General features: G+C 37.8%; 1 non-coding gene and 1 pseudogene across 1 annotated transcript; one reads left to right on the top strand and one right to left on the bottom strand.

Moving 5' to 3' along the window:
• Positions 1–6964: 6964 nt before the first annotated feature.
• Positions 6965–7744, top strand: LOC101348520 (40S ribosomal protein S3a-like; annotated as a pseudogene).
• Positions 7745–11706: 3962 nt separating this feature from the next.
• Positions 11707–11777, bottom strand: TRNAG-CCC (transfer RNA glycine (anticodon CCC)). Its single transcript has one exon. It is a non-coding gene; the product is annotated as a tRNA-Gly (tRNA).
• Positions 11778–22340: the final 10563 nt, after the last annotated feature.

Here is a 22340-nt window from a genome sequence, read left to right as displayed (position 1 = left end):
GATTACACCTCAACATAAAGAAAACAAAAATCCTCACAACTGGACCAATAAGCAGCATCATGACAAACGGAGATAAGATTGAAGTTGTCAAAGACTTTATTTTACTTGGATCCACAATCAGTGCCCATGGAAGCAGCAGTCAGGATCAAACAACGTATTGCATTGGGGAAATCTGCAGCAAAAGACCTCTTCAAAATGTTAAAAAGCAAAGATGTCACCCAAAGCCACAATATTTTCAGTTGCCCCATATGTACGCGAAAGCTGGACAATGAATAAGGAAACCAAAGAAGAATTGATGACTTTGAATTATGGTTTTGGTGAAGAATATTGAATATACCATGGACTGCAAGAAGAACGAACAAGTCTGTCTTGAAAGAAATACAGCCAGAGTGCTCCTTGGAAGTGAGGATGGTGAGACATCTTCTCACGTACTTTGGACATGTTATCAGGAGGGACCAGACCCTGGAGAAGGACATCATACATGAAAAAAGAGGAAGGCCCTCATTGAGATGGATGGACACAGTGGCTACAACCATGAGCTCAAACATAGCAAGAATTGTGAGGATGGTGCAGAATTGGGCACTGTTTTGTTCTGCTCTACAGGGGGTCTTTATGAGTGGGAACCGACTGGACGACACCCAACAACAACATATATATATTTACATATATATATATATATATATATACATATATATGTATATGTTTCACTGTTTTTGCTCCTCTAGAGAACCCTGCCTAAGACAATGGCAATATACACAATCAAAACCCATTACCCATTGCTGTTGAGACAATTCTGACTCACAGCAACAATCAAACATACACCTATTTACAATTTCTGTATGAACAGTTCAATGACTTTGGTTACTTATTTCACATTGTGACACCGTGCTCACTATCTCTACCCGTATTGTTTCGTCACCATTAATTTAGGCTCCTCCCCTTAACTTTCTTATCTGTGCTTTTGATTAACTATTGTTAGTTTAAACTCACATAATTTTTTATAAGAGTGCAATGCTCAAGGCAAACATTCTTATTAATTGGGCTAAACCATTTTTGTAGATGGGACATAATATCACATTGTAATTTTATTTTGCCCCTTAGAAGTCTAAATTCAGGGCACCAGCTCCAGGGGAGGGCTTTTTCTCTCCGTTGAGCCTGGGGGAAGGTCATTGTCATCAATCTTCTCCTGACTGAGGAGCTTCTCAGTGCAGGGACCCCGGGGCCAAAGGACTCACTATGCTCCCAGTGCTTCTTTCTTGGTGGTATGAGGTCCCCCGTCTCTCTGCTCGCTTCTCTCTTTCATATCTCATAAGAGATTGGCTTAAGACATAACCTAATCTTGTAGATTGAGTCCTGCCTCATTAACTTAACTGCCTCTAATGCTGCTTCATTAACCTCATAGAAGTAGGATTTACAACACATAGGAAAATCATATCAGATGACAAAATGGTAGACAATCACACAACACTGGGCATCATGGCCTAGCCAAATTGATACGCATTTTTGGGGGACACAATTCAATTCATAACAACATGTTAATTGAGCATTCATGTATTTTCTTTTGTGAGATGTCTATTCAAATCTATTGTCCATTTTTTTTATGTTCATTGAATTTTTATTATTGATTTGTAGAAGTTCTTTATGTATATTCTGGATACAAATCCTTTATCAGATCTATGTATTGCAAATATTTTCTCCCAGTCTGTAGCTTGTCTATTCATTTTCTTAAAAATATCTTTTGATGCTCAGAAGATTTAAATGTTGATGAAGTGTAATTTATCTATTTTTTTAATGGTTAGCTTTCTTTGTATATTTTACCTAATAAATTATTGCCAAGTTCTCAAAGATACTCCTTTATTTTTTTAAGGTATTTTTAGAGTTTTAGCTTTTATGTTTAGGTTTGTGATCCTTCTTAACTATTTGCATATTATGTGAGGTTGGAGTTGAAGTTTCTTTTTCTTCACAGAGGTATCCAATTGCCTACCATAATTTGTGAAGAGAGCTTTCTTTCCTCTTAAATTGCTTTGACTCTTTGATTAAAAAAATCATTTGAACATCTATGTGTGGGTCTATTTTTGGATATTATTGCTTGATTGTTTTGTCTATCCTTATGCCAGTACCACATTGTCTTTTTTTTTTATAATTTATTTTATTTTTGGTTGTTGTTATTGAGAAGATACACAGCAGAACATACAACAATTCAACAATTTCTACATGTACAATTCAGTGACATTGATTACATTCTTTGAGTCGCACAACCATTCTCACCCTCCTTTTCCAAGTTGTTCCTCCCCCCATTAACATAAACTCACTGCCCCTTAAGTTTTCTCTTCTTTCATGTTGCTGTTGCCAATTTGATCCCATCTAGACAGATCTTAAAGGAGCACATTGCTCAAGGGACATTCTTTACTAGGTAAGCTAAACTATTGTTTGGTTTTAAGAAGACTTCAGGGGATATTTTTGGTTTAAGGTTTAAAGATTATTTCAGGACAATATTTCCAGAGGTTAATCAAGCCTCCATGGCTCCAGAAAGTTTGTAGTCCATGAGAATTTGAAATTCCTTTCTGCATTTTCTCCCTTTTGATCAGGATTCTTTTACAGAATCTTTGATCAAAATGTTCAGTAATGGTAGCGGGGCACCATCCAATATCATCTTGTCTTGATTACTGTAGCCTTAAAATATCTCTTAAAATCTATCAGTGCAAGCCTACCAACTTTGTTTTACTTTTTCAAGATTTTTTTTTTTGGTGGGGGGGCGCTATTCTTGGTTCTTTGTATTGCCATATAAATTTTAGAATCAGCTTGGCAGTTTCTACAAAAAAAAAAAAATTTGGTTAAGATTTTGATTGGTATTTCACTGAAAACATAGTTTACTTTGGGAAGAATTGACTTCCTAACAATATTGTCTTCCAATCCATGAGCACAGTGCATTTCTCCATTTATTTAGGTCTTCTTTAATTTCTCTCATTAATGTTATTGTAGAGATGCTTGTAGAGATTTACATATATTTTCTTAAATTTATTGGTATTTTATGCTTTTTGAATGCTCTTATAAATGGAATAATTCTTTTAATTTTATTTTCCCATTGCTTGCTGCTGTTACATAGAAATACAATTAAGTTTTATATATTGACCTTGTGTCCTTAAATCTTGCTAAATTCACTTATTAGTTCTATTAGTTTGTTAATACATTCCTATATAAGCACAATTCAACCAATACATCATAGGAAAAGAAAAGGAAGTTTATACATAACCTCCAAAATTAAAAATAGCACTTGCTTCTAATAGTCCAGAATCACATGACAACTTGCAGAAAAGATCATTTTCATAAAAAGGAAACTATATTATGCTTTTTTTTTTTGCCCTAATAAAGAAATTTTCTTTTTCCCCTCATAACATTATTATATTATTGAAATACAGACTGATGTTCAGTGTTTCATTGTGTCCGGAGTCAGTTCAGTGAGTCCAAATATTTTCCCCACAATACCAGAGGCCAAATAAAAAATGATATGATGAAAAGTCATGCCTGTTTTTTTTCAAACATCAGCCACCTTTGCTTACCATCAGTCAGGACCTATCATTGGGAAGAAGACTGGGAAAGGAAGGCTTCCATCTAGCCTCTGTGGAAAGTAGGCATTAAACCCATTTTACAGAAAGTAATCTGAGGTTAGAAAACTTACAGATCTTGCCCAAAGTGATGGGGATGGGACGCAAAGCCCAAGTCTGTCTGACTCTAGAGCATGTGCCTAAATCACTGTGCTCTAGGACTTCTTTTGTTTCATTAATAATGCTCAAATGGCAGCTGCTGACGTTGCTTATGTACAACCAAACACACGGTGGGATCTGTTTTCTTGGTCTGGACATTTAGGGTCATGGTTTCATGGGATATTCCAGATAATTGGCCTAATATTGTTTCTCAGTGCTTCTGTTCTACCTCCTAGTTTGTTGCGTAGTGACTGGAGTCTTAAAAACTAGCAAGTAGCCATCCAGTGTACAACAATCGGCCTCCATTCTCCTGGAGCAGCAGAGGAAGAAGTAGGGTCAGGAATCAGAAGAGGAAATGCGTGTTTGGTTGCCTCCATGAACAACCGTATCCTTTGCCACGAGACCGGAAGAAATTGGGTGGTACTTAGCTACCATTACTGAATGTTTTGATTGAAGATTCTATAGAAGAATCTTGATCAAATGCAAAACAGAATTTCAAATTCTAAATGGAATTCAGACTTTCTGGAGTTATTGAGGCTGGATGAACCCCTAAAAATATGCCCTGAGATAAACTTTAAACTTTAAACCAAAACTATCCCTTGAAGTCCTCTTTGAACCTAACAATAGTTTAGCCTAATTAGTAAAGTATGTCTGCTTTGAACATTGTATTCTTTTAAAGAATTATCTATGTGAGATCAAATTGACAACAGCAACTCAAAAGGTTAGATGAGAAGCTTGGGGGCAGTGAGTTTGTGTTAATGGTGGTGGAATAATTTGGAAAAGGATAGCGAGAATGGTTGCACACTTGAAGAATGTAATCAATGTCACTGAATTGTACATATAGAAATCATTGAAATGGTGTATCTTTTGCTGTGTATATTTTCACCCAAAAGTTAAATAAATAAAATAAATGAAACATTTCCTTTTTCCTTCCTGGAGAAAAATAAATAAATAATGCTCAAATGAGCACCCTTCCCCCATGCCTGCTCCTGAGACCAGGACGCCAACAGGAAAACATGGGTTATCCCATCCATCCTGCTGTTCTGTTCTCTGCCAGCTTCTCTGGTGTCTTTTCTACGTTTAAAATTCCCCCTGATGAGATCTCTCTGGCTGTTGGTGAATGCCATGATTTGTGTCATTTGAGAAATGCAGTGGTCTTCTTCAGTGATCCATAACGATGTGCCTGGAGATAAAAAGAAAGAGAGGCAGCCATTAAATTAAATAAATAGATGTCCTGATCTTCAAGGAAGTTTAAATTGGTACTGGAGACAGAGAAATCAAATGTGAATATAAGAGAATAGCTCCAAGAGTGAATGTGAGTGAGTGTTTTACTTGTAGAATAACCAATAAATGGTGTTATTCCAAATTCTACACAAAGACATTAAGTATATTGGCGAAAAAAGGGAGAAAGGGATTTAGCCAATTTGCTGTGACTAAAGGATATCCTGGAGCAATTTTAAAAATACCAGACCTCAGATTCTGCAATAGTTCACCTGACTTAAGTCTATGTCATGGAAAGAATCCATTCTCTCATTGATCTCCCGTGGCTCCAGCTTCCCTGAGTTTGTTCACATGTTCATCTTAGCCCTTTCATGAAATGTATCTGCTAAACCAAAAATAACAATTATGCAACTCTAGCATCGTACAAATGAAACCTCTTACGTGCAGTATTTTAAAAGATACACATCAGAACCTGACTGCCCTATTTATTTAGTAAGAGGAAAATTGCATTTTTTCCAGGGAGTTTAGGAACCAGCCGTAACATTCATTTTTAATCTTCTCAAAAGCAGGAGATGATGAAATAAAATGGGGCCCAAAATGTATATTCATGAGTAAATTACTCCCACAGCCCTCTCATGTGTGCTGTGGCAAAAAGAAGAATGAGATTGTCACGCCTGGAGCGTGGCACAGGCTTACCCCTAATGTAACTTCCAGAAGAGGGGATCTACTTTACAATTACGACCAAAAATGGACAGAACTGAGGTTTGCGATTGCCTAGCCCACTCACAACTTGACCAATTTTGTCATGACTCCTGGATTGTATTCTCATTTTATACATTAAGAAATGACACATTTTGTCTAGCAACAGTTGATAAATGGTTAGCTTGATATAACACATATGTTGCTCTTGTATCAAAATAAGTCTGACCTTTAAACACCAAATGAGCACCCATCCCCCAAGCCTACTCCTGGGGCCAGGACACCAACAGGAGCCCTTTCAGCAAGCAATTTGGCAACACATTTCAGAACCATAAAAATATTCATAGGCGTTGACTAAGTAATCTCACTCTTGGCACTTCCTCTCTCACGTAATAATCTCTCTATAAAAAAAAAAGAAGTCATAATCATACAAATAAGTATTGTAATGTTATTCATAGTAGCAAAAAAATAGAAAGTCTTCAGTTACATAACAAATAGTTGAAAAAATCATTATGAGAATATGTTATAATAATTAAAAAAGAAAATTGTTAATTAAAATTAATTAAAAAAATATAAAATCCTATCTACCTTATGAGTATAGTATTTATTATTTTTATATATCAATAAGAAACACAGAAAAATTAAAGTAGGCAGTGAGACTGTGGGTTTTTCCCCCTTTTGTGATTTAAGATTTTGTCGTTTAAAGTTATAATTTTAAAGGAGATTTACTACGTCATCCACTCACTTCCATGTAAAGAGCGTTATGTTCACCTATATCCTAAAATCCCTGCCCTCAACTCTGCCACCTCTGATACCTCTCTCCTTCCTTTCACTATATGATTCAGTAGTTCTCAACCCTATCAGATCCAGTGCCCCACTAATATCCTAAATGACATTTAAGATAATATCCTTAATAATTTACCCACATAATTTTTAAAACATCAACATAATGATTAATTGTATTATAAATCAGAAATAAAAAGGAAAGCAAATCATAACAAAATCATATATATCAATATATAAATGTTTGGACATAATATACTAGGAGACCTATTGAAGGTGTCAAAAACTTAGGTGAATCACTGTACGTTTAAGAGCTACAAATGCAGATAGACAGACTGAATTAGTATTTTAAATATCATGACTGGAATTGTCATCAGTGGCTAGATTGTTCCAAACTGGTGAACAACTCTTAGAAGAGTTCTAAACAAAACAAAGTACAGGCCCCCTTCTATTTTCATGGTGGTTGCATTCTTGAAAAATTCTATGTATTTTAAAACACACAAAAATATGTTTATATGTAAAAAGAGTTAGACTCTTTTGGCTGTCTGTGCAACACCATGTTGGTTGGCAAGAACAAGTCCTTACAAAGGGTAGCCAAAAGGGGGTCAAGAAGAAAGTGGTTGATCCATTTTCTATGAAAGATTGGTATAATGTGAAAGCACCATCTATGTTCAATGTAAGAACTCTTGGGGAAATACTAGTCACAAGGACTCAAAGACCTAAAACTGCATCTGATGGCTTCAAGAGTCGTGTTGTTGAAGTGAGCCTTGCTGACCTGCAGAATGACAGTTACATTTACAAAATGCAAGCTAATTACTGAACATGTTCAGGGCAAAAACCACCTGACCAGCTTCCATGGCATGGATCTTACCTGTGACATAATGGGCCAGGTGGTCAAAAATGGTAGACTATGATTGAAACTAATGTTGATATCAAGATGGTTATTTATTTCCTCTGTTCTGTCTTGGTTTTACTAAAAACACAATAATCAGATTCAGAATACCTCTTCGGCTCAGCACCAGTAGGTCTGCCAAATCTAAAGAAGATGATGGAAATCATGACCTAAAAGGTGCAGACAAATGACTTAAAAAGAAGTTGTCAATAAACTGATTCCAGACAGCACTGGGAAAGACATAGAAAAGGCTTTCCAATAGGTTTATCTTCTCCATGATGTGTTCGTTAGAAAAGTAAAAATGCTGGAGAATCCCAAATTTGAATTGGAAAAACACATGGAGCTTCCTGGTGAAAGTAGTTCTAGAAAAGCTACTGAGGATGAGACAGATGCTAAAACTGAATTAGCTGATGGATATGAGCCACAAGTCCAAGAATCTGTTTAAAATTCAGACCTTTTATGGTGACAAATAACAGGTCTGATTTGTGTGGGGTGTGGGGGGGAGAGTTAGACTCCAGGCTAGTAACTGTCAGTCATGACTGTGCATTAGAACCATCTGGGGAATTTTTAAAACTCCTGGTGAACAAGTCTTACCTCTGGGAGTGGGACCCAGGCATCTGTGTCTTTGGCATTACAAAATCTCAGACACTACCTCACACCCCCTGAGTCAGAATCTGCATTATATCAAAATTCCTAGGTGATCTGTATGCCTGTTAAAGTTTGAGAAATATTGGTCTAGGCTCAGATAGTCACCAAAAAAGAAGTGTCAACCTGAATGTCCAGCAGAATGTCCAACAGCTGTGTGAGATTTAGAAAATTCTTTATGGTAGATTTTCTAGTACATTGCAGAACGTCTATTAACCCTATCTCCCTCCCAACAAATGCCACTTGTACTGTGACGGTTAATATCATGTGTCAACTTGGCTAGGCTATGATTTTCAGTGGTTTGGCAAACATTATGTAATCACTCTCCATTTTGTGATCTGATGTGAGCAGTCAATCAGTTAGAAGGGGAGTTTTCTTGGGGATGTGCCCTACCTCCAGTCTATAAATGGATGTTCTGGCAAAGCTTGCTTCTTTTCTTGGCCCTGCATTCTTCTCATCACCTGACCTCCATTTCCTGAGACATAAGCCTGCAGAAGTCTCCAGCCTGCTGCCTGACCTGCGGATTTTGAGTGTGTCAGCGCCTACAACCATGTGAGCCAGCAGAGGTCTTCAGCCTGTTGTCTGACCACAGATTTGGGACTTGCCAGTCCCCGCAATTGCACGAGTCATTTCCTCACAATTGTGAGAGCCATTTCCTTGAAGTAAATTTCTATATATATATATCTGGTTTTATTCCTCTAAAGAACTCAGACTAAGATGTGTATCCTCCCTGATCATTTTGATAGTGAAAAGTACACCCACTCCTCACTTAGCAAAATGATTAGGTTCCAAAGACCAGGTCATTATGTGAAAATGGAGGATGACCACATCAGATCACAAAATGGTGGCTTACTACATCATTACATAACTGCCAAATTACATCATTACATAACTGCCAAATCACTGAGAACCAAGGCCCAGCCAAGCTGACACATAACCTTAACCACCACAGCCAGCGTTACTCTTGCCTTGCACCTTGGCATTCATTACTGCCAGACACACATCATTAATGCACAAAATAGTCGGATAGTAGATATTTTACTGTTGCTGTAAATGCGAAAATGTCAAATAACGAGATAGTAAGTGAGGAGTAGGCGTACTCAAAAATTCTCCAAAATACTTCCTATGGGTGTTAGTCTTAATCTTACCATAGGAAGACTTAAAACTGATTTCTTGAACACTCAAGTTTACTCTCACTGCCTTCACTCCAAACTACCTATCCCTTCCTTAATAGTGAAGCTGTCACCCTAAGACTTCCCAGCCTACTGAGTCTGTGACCATTTAGACCCCTCCTCAACCTCAAAGACGCTCTTAAGACAGAATGTTTATCCTTCTCTCTTTTATTCACTCAACAAATATTTATTGAGCTTTATTATATACAAAGCACTGTTCTAGATTAACAGATGAGTAAGGCGCAGTTCAGGAGCATCTACACCAGACCCTCTAGTACAATGAGCTAGAAGTTATAACAAAAATATATATTCTAGGAAGTTCTAGAGGAAAGAAGGAGACTTAGTAAAAGCATATTCATAATTAGCAACATCTGGTAACACAGAATTAACGTGAACATCTCATTTCTCAAAAAGAAAAAAATATTTTAAGTAGGTAAATAATACTCTTACAAACTTTTTAATGCTAATTTGCTTAGCAAAACTTTTCTTTAAAAACAATGCACTGGTAAAACCATCTCAGTCAAAGAAGGCATTTCACACAGTTTTAATTAATGGAATCCAGATTAATCAAACTTGCTTTATTTCTAGCACTAGAGTTCTGATAAATTATTCTTCTCAAAACATCAAGGACTTGGCACCCTTTTAACTTGGAACTGAAGCCACTCCTAGTGGTCACCTTTCATCAAAATAAAGAGATTGGCGTATAAAATAAAGAATATCACCATGACTACTGTGCTTCCTTAAATTAACCAGCCATATGAAACCAAACGGTCAACATTTACTTTAAAACAAGAATGAGAAGCCAAGGAGAGGCAGGGAAGCTAGATTAATGGAAACAGAACAAAAAGAATGGAAATAATGAGAAATCTTAACATATTGTGAAAAATGTAATCAATGTCATGAAACAAGTTGTATAAAAATTATGAAAGAGGAACCTAACTTGCTATATAAACTTTCACCTAAAACACAAAAAAAAAAAAAAAAAAAATCATGGACTTGGGTACTGATGATCAAAAAAAGTAGAAAATTAAAAAAGGAAGAATTCTTAGAGTGTTTCCCTGCCTCCAGCAGAGCCACACCTAAACTACTAAAAATTCCATCTGGAATTCACGGTCTTGTAAGTAAGGATTCTATAAGATAGTCCCAATAGTTCATGTCAAGAATATTCTGTGAGTTCACAACTACCACAGCCTCCACCAGACTGAGTCCAGAACAGCTAGATGGTGCCCGAGTACCACCACAGATTGCTCTGACAGTGATCACAATAGAGGGTCCCAGACAGAGCTGGAGAAGAAGGTAGGACAAAACTCAAACTCACAAAAAAAGACCGAACTTACTGGTCTGACAGAGACTGGTCAGAGACTGGCCCGAGAGTATGGCCCCCGGACATCCTTTCAACTCAGTACTAAAGTCATTCCTGAGGTTCACTCTTCAGCCAAAGATTAGACAGGTCTATAAAACAAACGATAACACACATAGTTCAAGCATGTATACGAGACGAAATAGGCACACCAGCCCAGAGGCAAGGACAAGAAGGCAGGAGGGGACAGGAAAGATGGACGAATGGAAATGGAGAACCCAAGGTCGAGAAAGGGAGAGTGTTGACCCGTCACAGGGTTGGCAACCAATGTCACAAAACAATATGCGTATTAATCATTTAATAAAAAACTGATTTGCTCTGTAAACCTTCACCTAAAGCACAATAAAAAAAAGAAAAAAAGAATATTCTGTGAGTTCAAAACATATACTCTGTTTAAAAATGAGATATCAATTAAAAAGAAAAATGATTCTCCAAAAGATACCTGCTTTAAAATCTCAAATCCCTATATTGCCCGTTGTTAGCAAATTATTTTTTGTCAAACACACCACGTATTTCCAGTACAAGAAGAAGAACATAAACCCTTAACAGGACAGTGTTTCCCTGACCATTGCTAAGAAAGTAGATATTTATTTAATATAATTATTATCACAATTATACACATAATTAATATCATGTGTTGAGTGGAAGTATATGCTTAATCAATGCCATTTCATGATTTTATATACCTACCTTACTTAACCAGTTTCTCTTCAGTCTACTTTTTGGATGTATATGTGCAGATTTACTTAAGCATGTCCTTCAAAACTCCTTTTGAGAATGTTTTGAGTTGCCCCCCCCATTTGTCTTCAAGATGAGACTTCCCATCACTTTTTATCAAACTCGTTTGTTAATAGTGATAAGTGTATCTCCTTTCTTTAAATAACTGTTAAATAATAATATAATGTGATTATGAATTTCTTCAGCAAATTTCCATTTGGGATGTTTTGTGCAGAGCAAGCATTGTTGTTGCTGCTAGCAGCTGTCCAGTTGGTCCCCTACTCATGGCGACCCCAGGCACAACCGAACAAAAGGCTGTCTAGTCGTGCCAGTTCCCATGATTGGTTGGGGAATGGACCATTGTGATTCATAAAGTTTTCATTGGCTGATTTTTGGAAGTAGATCGCTAGACCTTTCTTCCTAGTATTCATGATAGTCTGAAAGCTTCACTGAAATCTGTTCAGCATTATAGCAACACTCAGGCCTCCATTGATAGACTGGCTACGAATGAAGTGCATTGGCCAGGAATTGAACCTGGGTCTTCTGCATGGGAGGCAAGAATCCTACCACTGCACCACCTATGCATCTGTAGCAAGCATTAGATATATAATCATGTTTATCCGTATCTGAGTCTTCAACTAAAAGAGTTTGTCTCATGATTCACCATTCTCTGCTGAAAATGAAAATGCCTAGAGTCATAACAGCCGCAGAAAACAAAGCCCTCCAGGAGATATAGTCAGATCTGGGTTATGCTGACAAAGGATTAAAAGACAAAGGCCGGGCTTTGAAGATTTTAAATTGAAGATTTTTGCCTTTATGGAGAAAACATATAATGCTTCATCTACCACATTTCCTGAAAGGAATATGAACAGCACAGAATGAAACTAAAAGTTAGAAAACAATACTTAATGTATCAGTAATAACTCGTATGTGAAAGTTACAGGATCTTCTGGATTAGAAAGCTGTGTGAAATAGGGTTGGCATTTATCTGAAGGAATGGGTTTAGTTTTAATTGTTTTTGCATCGCTACGAAATTCAGGTTCTAATTCCTGAGCCATAGAACTCTTTTACTCCTGGGCAAAAATAAACATCATTAATTAACTCGAGACCACATAACTAAGAAAGTGTGTGTTGAGAATAGAAACTGGAGATTATAAATGCCCCTCCATCCCCCCCTTTTTTGAGTCCCTGAAATATATTTCTGCTTGATGACTGGATTATTTTTATTTAAAGTTAATTATCTCAGAGGAAGCTACCCAAAGTGCTCCTCCCAGATTCCTAAGTCACATGACCAACCATAGATCTTGTCAATACAGAGAGTGCCTGGCACAGAGCAGGCACTCAGTATGTCTCTGTCAAGTGGATAAGTGAATGACTAGCAGGATAAAGTAAAAAGAAGCAGAGGAAAACTTCTTGTACTATATAGACAGAGGGATTCTTGAAAAATCTATGCACAGGCAAATAGTTTCCAAAAACCCAATAATAGCAAAATCCTCCATGAGGCTGATAGTGATATGAAGTGCCTTTCCTTTGGGAAGTCACCCCAAAAATACAACATCAATTCAAGGTAAAATCTGCTTGATCATCTGGAATCTTGTGAGGAGTCCTCAAGGGGAACAGAGATGCATCTATCATTTCTACCCTAGAAGAGAATGAGGCCGCTTTCCGGAAGCCACATATCCATGCGAGAAGCCCTGTGACCCCACACAACCTCCCAGCTGCCCAGGGAGCAAAGCCAATACGTGGATCTCAACCTCAAATGCCATGAGGAGAATCTAGCGAGTGGCATCTGAGCTCTGTAGCCAGAGACACACCCTGTTTTTGATCACAGCTGTTAAGAAGTGCTGGTGGCACAGTGGTTGACCACTCAGCTGCTAACCAAAGGGCTGGTGGTTTGAATCCACCAGCCACTCCATGGGACAAAGATGTGGCAGTCTGCTTCCATAAAGATTAAAGCCTTGGAAACTCCATGGGGCAGTTCTACTCTGTCCTATGGAGTCACTACGAGTCGAACCGACTCCACAGCAACAGGTTTTGGTTTTGGTCCAGGCTGTTCCTGGATGGGACAAGGAGGTCAAGTGGCAGTAAAATTAGAGGGCTTTGGCTAAGTAATAGATGGGAATTTGGTGGCCAGGTTCACTTGATATTTTAACAAATCGATCTTCGCTAGAATTGATCCATTTTAAACAGTAACTTCATTTGATGACTCCTTGTTTCTCTTTTTCCAGCATGCCACCCTGCCTGGGGCAATTCACATTCACTGACCCTGTACTTAAAATTCACCTGAGTTACTGATGTAACCAAGAACAGAGTCAAGAGTTAGAGAACACTGAGCTCCCCAAAACTCAGTAAGCCTTTTATTAGTTTGCTGTAAACATGCTGTTCACTCTTAAATTAATAAGGAAAATTTTCAGCACATAGCAGTGCATTCCATATACTTCTTATGCTCCTGAACATCCAGTCAAATGGGACATTTCTGGGGCACAGAAAGGACACTATTCACAGCTATTTCCCCAATCACATTTCCCCCCTGGTGCCAAGACTGTCCAGTTGATTGCTCAAGGGAATGTGTCTCACCTGAAATCCCCTTGGATTGCATGCAGTTGTTTTATGCTAATTAAGTTGTGTCAGATGCTATTGGACATTTAATCCAACAACTCTTAACCCAATTCTGTCCTAGTATAGTACCTCGCTTCTAGTAATTCACCTGCACAGAAGTGAGAAACCCAGGGTGCCAGTAGCGCTCTGATCTTGGGTAAGTCGCTGACCTCCCTAGGTGCGGTGGCCTGTAAATTAACAGGTTTGGACTAAATGACTTTTAAGTGGTCTTTCGGCTCTCGGGTATTATTTTGTAATTTCTTGTTGAAAATATACACACCAAAACATACACCAATTCAGCAATTTCTACATGTACAGTTCGGTGACATTGATGACATTCTTACGAATTGTGCAACCATTCTCACTCTCCTTTTCTGAATTGTTCCTCCCCCATTAACATAAACTCACTGCCCCCTAAGTTTCCTATCTAATTTTTCGAGTCACTGTTGTCCGTTTGAATCCATATAAATAAATCTTACAAGAGCACAATGCTCAAGGAAGATACCTTTACTACGTAAGCTAAACTGTTGTTTGGTTTTAAGAAGACTTCAGGGGATATTTTTGGTTTAAGGTTTAAAGATTATCTCAGGGCAATAGATTCAGGAGTTCGTCCAGCATCCATAGCTCTAGAAAATCTGGAGTTCATCGTGAATTTGAAACTCTGTTCTGCATTTTCCTCTTTTGATCAGGATTCTACTATAGAATCTTTGACCAAAATGTTCAGTAATGGTAGCCAGGCACCATCCAGTTCTTCTGGTCTCATGGCAAAGGTGGCAGTTGTTCATGGAGGCAATTAGCCACACATTCCATTTCCTCCTCCTACTCCTGGCTCTCCTTCCTCTGTTGCTCCAGGCGAATAAAGACTAATTGTTGTGCCTTGGAAGGGCACTTGGAAGCTTTTAAGACCCCAGGAGCTACACATCGAACTAGGAGGTAGAACAGAAGCACTAAACACAGTATTAGGCCAATTAACCAGATGTCCCATAAAACCATCCCCCTAAATCTTCAAACAAAGAAATCAAATCCTATGAGGTATTTGCTTATACATAAGCAGTCTCAGCAGCTGCTCTTTTGTTATTGCTGTTGTAAATATATCTCTCATACAACTTTTGCCAATTGAACTTTTTACAGATGTACAACTTATTGACAGCAATTACATTAATTGGTTGTGCAAACTTACCCTTAATCAATGTGATTTTTCCATCATTGTAAACTGAAACTCAATGTTCTATAAGCAATAACCTCCCATTTACCCCTCTCTCCTGCCCCCGGAAACCACTAAGAAACTTTGGTCTCTATACATTTGCCTGTTCTTGTCTTTTTATGTAAGTGCAATCATACGATATTTGTCCTTCTGTGACTGACTTATTTCTAATATCTCTTCTAGCACTTACGACGTTATTGTACAATTAGTTGGGTGCAGGTTTGAGCAATCTTATATGTGCACAGGGCTGTGCATGTGTACATGTGCACACACACACCCGTACACTTCATACTACCAGGCACGTACACACGCTTTAGATTGTGAATTATTCGAAGGCTTTGTACATGGTAGACATGCCGTAAGTAGGTAATGAATGTCACTGAATGAAATGCTTCTAAGAGAATGTATTAGAGGCTGGGGGTAAACCAACAATTTACTCCTTCTCTGTTCCACATTCTGTCTACTTCCCTTACAGATTTTACTTCAATAGCATATAAACTGATAACTACATGAGATCAAAGCGTCAGCCTTATTTTTGGAGGTGCAGTAAATCTCAGCCAGTAGGGCTCCCTATAAAGATGGATTAGCAAATACAGTTTGGACTCAGGCCAAAATGAAGCTTCTTTTGTTGTGATTGAAGTGTATCATCGAGTCGTTGCTGACTCATACTGACCCTGTAGGCCATAGTAGAACTGCCCTGTAGAGTTTCCTGGGCTGTAATCATTAAGGCAGCAGATCATCAGGTCTTTTCTTCTGTGGAGCTGCTGGTGGGTTTGAACCGCTGACCTGCCGACGTTTCAGTTAGCAGTCAAGCACTTAACTATTGCACACCAGAGTTCCTTATTACTTCGCCCTTTCTAGCCTTGGCACCCATGGGGCGGGGGAGATGGAATTAAGTATGCAAAGAGACTGAGTATGTCTTGACAGCAACCCAGTCACCCACAGACAGGCAGACTTGCAGACCTGCTCCCTGTCCCAGCCCTGGCGTACACATCACATAAGACCAGATACCACTGGAGACACACGGCCCTGACCAATCCATGATGCAGGCAGTACAGGAGAGCGGAGAGTGGGTCTCCTGGTTGTGAGGCTGCTGTACGGGCCAGGACCCAATGGATGCCTGTCTCTTACCAGGTAATTAGCATCTCCTCCCTTTTGAATAGGTTTGAAGAAGGGAAGAGAAAAAAATCACCAAAGCAGCCCACCATAATACCCTTCCACATGAAAATATCAAGATAGAAAAATAAGCTTCCCCTCTTTAGAACGAAACAATTATTTAAAGAGTGAAGAATGTAAATCAAATAAAGTATATAGATTAAAATCCTTTTTTTTGCAAGAATACCACTTAAATGGTTGTATTGGTTTTACAAAATGAAAGTTATTGAGAATATGTGGGTGATATAGATGAGCCCATTATGAATTTTTGATCAATTTAAGAAATATTTGATCTCTTTCTTTATAGGAGTTATACATGATTATGACAGAAAACTTGAAGAATATCACAAAAGCAAGAGGGAAAAAATTAATTGCCCATACTCCCAACCACCTACAGGCAACAATTAATAACAGTAAGATGCATTTTTTTCTACATATTTTTTAACAGCATTGTGGTTATACTATATCAATGAAAATATCGATCTTACAAAACATTAACATATATGTTATGTATGTATGTATTCACTTTAAAAAGAATACTTGACAAATACAGAAAATAAAAATCACTCTAAAATCCACAATTGATATATTGGTATCTTGCTATATATTGGTATGTTTACATATGGTTCACCTGTATTAATAAAAACTGTGTAGCTATTACAAAGGATGAGGTTGAAAAATGACCACATCTGCGCTAAAGTTTTGTTTTACAAAGTTTTTACACAAGTTCTTCATTTTGATCAGCAGAGAAATCATAGTAGAAAGTTATATTTCTAAGGTAAACTAACAAATTCACTCTTGCTACCCGAATAGGCTCCGTGCCCTGGAGCAGTCAAGCCAATGAAACATACTCCAATTCAGAAAGAGTGAGAAAGTTTTAATTCAGGAAATGTACACCACCGGGGACCCAACAGCAGTGCAGGCTGTCCTTAGGGAGTCCCAAAAGGCATTTTTACATTAGAGCTTATATATGATTTTTACAAAGGTTAGAAGTGTTGTTATTCATTCCAAGGTAATCACAAGAGACTCTTTATCACACTAAAGAGATAGGGAACCAGACATTTCCTTAACAGGCTAAAAATATACGGGTCTGACATCTGGGCTCTAATCTTCCTGTGGGGGATCCTAAGTCATAAAACAAAGCCATTAACAAAGGTATGCGAAAAGGCAGAAGGCAAAAAAGGAGAAAAAGAAGGAGAAACTTACAGGTTCATTATGGCGTTAGTTATGTCAAGCTCTCAGTTGCCCATTTTGAAAAGGAAAAAACATGCTGTGGAGCATTAGGGTCACACTCTCCTGGAAAAGAACTCTGAAAACTTTCATTAGATACATCAGTTCTTCAAGTCTCTTAAATCCATTGTGTAGATTCCAAAGCACCAAGAAGGATGTGAAGATCATATTGAACCCAGTGCCAATGTCCTAGCTGTTTCTACAACAATACATTATGGCCCAAAGATGGAAGGGCTTTAGAACTGAAGTTTAGAGACACAACTTTGTTTGAACCATGACTAAGCATTTAGCCAACAGCATCAGTAAGGCATCATTAGGGAGCTCTAAGCCAGTGGCTCTCAGTCTCAGCTGTTGATTATATAATCACCCGGGGAACTTTTAAAATCCTGGATGCTTAGGCCCAGACCAATTAAATCAGAGACCCAGGCATCAGCATTTTAAAAGCAGGTGATTTCAGTGTACATTGTAGGTTGAAAACACCGCTTAAGGGAAAACACTGCAGCCCTCTCCCCACCCCCAATAATTCTTGGAAAGTATAGAATGTTTTTCTCCCAGATGGTCGAAGTATCTCTCATCCACTTTTCCCTCAATGTAGATTAGCCTGGGTAAATTATGTATCCTCCTTGTGATTCAGAGTTCCACAACCCCTAAATAGGAACCTTTGCTATCAATTCACCTCAGAGATAATTGAGACAACCAGAGAACAAGGTGTATTTTTTATTTCCCATTATATTATTTTTTCATAACTTTTGTTATAAACTTACTGTATTTCAAACATAGTCTAATTCTTCCATTGTAAAGTTCCAAGAAATAACTTTAAATTTACAAAACTAAGTTAATTTTAATTCACCAAAATTTTGCATTGTATTTGCCCTCTACTTCATTATCACACATAAATTAAAATTCCATATAGAGTAAAAAGGAAAAAAAAAAAATTAAAAATCCAGGAGAACATGTGGAGAATACGTATGCAGTTTTGGAATGGGGAGGCCTTTTCAAGCACAATAATAAGGCCAAAAACCAGAAGCGTGAAGACCAATTGATTTGACTACACAACAATCTAAAACTTCTTTATGCGAAACACAATAAATAAAGCTAAAAGACAAATAAAAAACAAGGAAGGTGTATCTGTGATATATATGACAGACATATTTAATACCCTTGATGTTTAAATGTTCTTAGAAATTAAAAAACAAAGATCATTGGCTCAACAGAAAAATATATAAAGTCCAAATATTCCCTATCCACAGAAGCAGCATAAACAATCAAAATATATGGACAGATGTTGAATCTTAGCAAAAAATAATGATAATAATTCAAATTAACATAATAAAGGAGTCTTTGATCACTTAGCAGGCTAGCAAAGATTGTTAATGCTCTGTGATTTCAATGGCATGGGAAAACACACTTTCACAGACTGTTAGGGTTAATCTTTCAGGTGGGCAGCTTGGCGATACGTATTGCAAATGTTGAAGCCACTTTGACTCGACAATTCTGTTTCTAGGAATTTATCCTGAGAAAATAATTGGACATGTGGACGAAGATGTATAAATTAGGATATTTACCGGACCATTCTTCATAATATCAAAAACTATGGAGGCAACTTTATTATCCGTAAATAAGATCTTGGTTCACTATAGGATGGTTCACCCATGTTAATGAAAACTGTGTAGCTATTACAAAGGATGAGGTTGGTCTGTATTTATTTATTGACATGAAACAATGTCTTTGATATGTCACTAGGTGAGTTTTTTAAATTTAATATTTAAATTTAAAAGTCTGGAAAGCTATAAACAAACTTAATGGTTATTATCTTTGAAGAATAATTAAGGACTTATTTTTTTACTTTATACGCTTCAAAATTGCTTCAAATATACATTACTTTCACAGTCATCAAACACAAGCTCTTTTCATTTTGGAAAAACGAAACAAAACATCCTCCCTGCCCCGTGATGCCCCTAGCCAACATTCCTACTCTTAGGCATCCAAAGAACACGGGGACTCCCTTCCAAGGAAGCGGACACTGTCACCAAGTCTTACTACGCTGCCCACAATTTCAATGGCTACCCCGATGAAAGCCACCGAATTTTATTTTGTGCTTAGTCTTCCTTCTCTATGCTCTTTCTCTCTGCTCAACCATGAATTTGTCATACAAAATGTATAATTTTGGCATTCCAAAGCAAACAAGTAGTATGTACGATTGACTTTTTAAAAGCCCAGTACTACTTTTTTTCTTTTTCAGCCTCCAGTAACTACAAGTACATGAAGTGTCTTCCTAGTGAATAAGAGAATGAATGAACAAACCAAAGAATGCAATCTATACTGACTATAATAAGGCCTTGATTCTCTTGGAGGGTAAATAACTGATCAATTTTAATCCTTTATTATTCTTTGTAAGGATTTTTTTTTCTCCCATTAAGTAAAAAGATAAGAATTTGACTCAGACTAGCTAAATGTGAAGTCCCTGGTTAGTGTAAATGGTTTACATACTTGTCTGCTAACCAAAAAGTTGGAGGTTCAAGTTCACCCAGAGGTGCCTCAGAAGAAAGGCCTGGCGATCTACTCAAAAATCAGTCACTGAACACTGTGAAGCACAGTTCTGCTCTGACTCACATGGTTACCAGGAGTCAGAATGAATTTGACGGCAACTGTGTGTGTGTGTTTGTAGTTAAATATGTTTGTTAATGGATGTAGAGCCATAAAACTGTATGTTTCACAAGTTTCTTTGGTCTTCATGATGACGCTTATCTGGAAAATTAACACACATAGTCCCTTTCTTCTGAGAGTTTGACCTCTAAAACATGATCACAGTCAATCAAACTTAAGGCCACACATCAAGAACTCTGAATTCTAAGAGAGTCCCGAGGGCGAGTTTATCAAGGAGCAGACTGCAGTGCACAAACACACACACATATATTTAAAGAAGCCAAGAAGCTGGGACACCCCTTGAGCAATGCTTCGACAATTAAAACCCTAGGTGTCCGATTTTACAAATGTGCAAATTACTAAAGTGAAATAAGATTCTGCTAAGAGTAAAAGGATATCAGGATTGGCAGGGGTGCAGGGAAGGGATGCAGGCAGTCACAAGGAAAGAGAATGCTGCGCTGAGTTTGTAAATACTTCCCAGGGCTCAGGAAACCACTGCTGTGTTTGGACACTGACTATTAAATGACACAGATCATGTTTAAACAAATACCTCAAATGCCTGCCTAAAATACTCATATTCTCGTAATACGTGTGCCTCATTGAATTCTATGTAAAGATGCACCTTAATTGCAAGAAAGAAATATCACTTTTCCTATTTCTCAATTTTCACTACTTCTCCTTAATGAGTTAAGGAACCTGATCTAAATTCTTATGTTAATTGAAGTGCTGCTATTTCTTTCAGCACATGTTGAGTATGTGAAGAATGATGATAATCATAGACTCTACCAACCTGAAAGAAAATAGTTTTGTAACAGACTTCTATGATTCAGAGATGAAGCTTTCACAAGATTTCCATTTTCTGCCTTTGTTCTAGTTTTTGTTCTATCTTGAATTTTTAATTTTTTTTACATTATAAAAATTTCAAACTCACTGAAAAGTTGCAAGTCAATTCAGAAATACTCTTTATCCAGATTCACCAGTTTTTAACATTTTGCCGCGTTTACATTATCAGTATCTCTATCTCTCCAAATACATATTGGAGAATAGGCTACCTACATCATGATACAGCATATATTTTACCCCTTAATCAGGGACAGATTACCCAATAAGCAAGGTACACACACGTTTACTTATGCTTACTTACTGTCTTAGTTATCTAGTGCTGCTATAACAGAAATACCTCAAGTGGATGGCTTTAACAAAGAGAAATTTATTCTCTCTCACAGTTTAGGAGGCTAAAAATCTGAATTCAGGGCACCAGCTCCAGGGAAAGTCTTTCTCTCTCTGTTGGCTCTGGGGTAAGTTCCTTGTCATCAATCTTCCCCTGGTCTAGGAGCTTCTCAGTGCAGGCACCCCAAGTCCAAAGGACTCGCTCCACTCCTGGCTCTTCTTGCTTCGTGGTAATGAGGTCCCTCTCCTCTCTGCTCACTTCTCTCTTTTACATCTCAAAGAGATTGACTCAAAATAAAACCTAATCCTGTAGATTGTGTCCTGCCTCGTTAACATAACTGCCTCTAATCCTGCCTCATTAACATCATAGAGGATAGGATTTACAACACATAGGAAAATTACTTCAGATCACAAATGGAGGACAACCACACAATACTGGGAATCATGGCCTAGCCAAGTTGACACACATTTTGGGGGGACACAATTCAATTCATAACACTTGCTAATCTGTGGTGAAAAATAGATGAAATTGTGCACTACAGATTATTTGTTGTTAGATCCCGCCAAGTCGGTTCCGACTCATAGTGGCCCTATATACAACAGAACTTAACACTGCCTGGTCCTGTGCCATCCCTATGATCACGGCTATGCTTGAGCCTACTGTTGCAGCCACTGTGTCAATCCATCTCTTTGAGGGTCTTTCTCTTTTTCGCTGACCCTCCACTTTACCTAGCACTTTACCCTCCACTTTACCAGGGACTGGTCCTTCCTGATAACATGTTCAAAGTATGTGAGATGTAGTCTCACCATTCTTGCTTCTAAGGAGCATTCTGCCTGTACTTCTTCCATGACAAATTTGTTTGTTCTTTTGTCAGTTAAGTAAACACAATTCAGCCAGTGCATACTTTGCTTACCAGTTAATCTGCCCCTGCCCCTAATTCTTCATGTGCCTTTTCTAAGAACAGAAATATTATCTTTATTCTCTTACAAAATCTCAGTCCAGTTGTTATATTCAAGAAATTTAACATTGATATGATATTTTTACCTAACCAGCTATCCATATTCAGATTCTGTCAACTATCCCAAAAACAAAAAACAGAGCCCTGGTGGCACAATGGTTAAGAGCTGGGCTGCAGACCAAAAA

The sequence above is a fragment of the Trichechus manatus genome, unplaced genomic scaffold (assembly GCF_000243295.1).
Source record: "Trichechus manatus latirostris isolate Lorelei unplaced genomic scaffold, TriManLat1.0 scaffold00071, whole genome shotgun sequence".
Classification (NCBI taxonomy): Eukaryota; Metazoa; Chordata; class Mammalia; order Sirenia; family Trichechidae; genus Trichechus; species Trichechus manatus.
The sequence above is the reverse complement of the archived record's forward strand: the minus strand, read 5'-3'. Positions and strand labels throughout refer to the sequence as shown.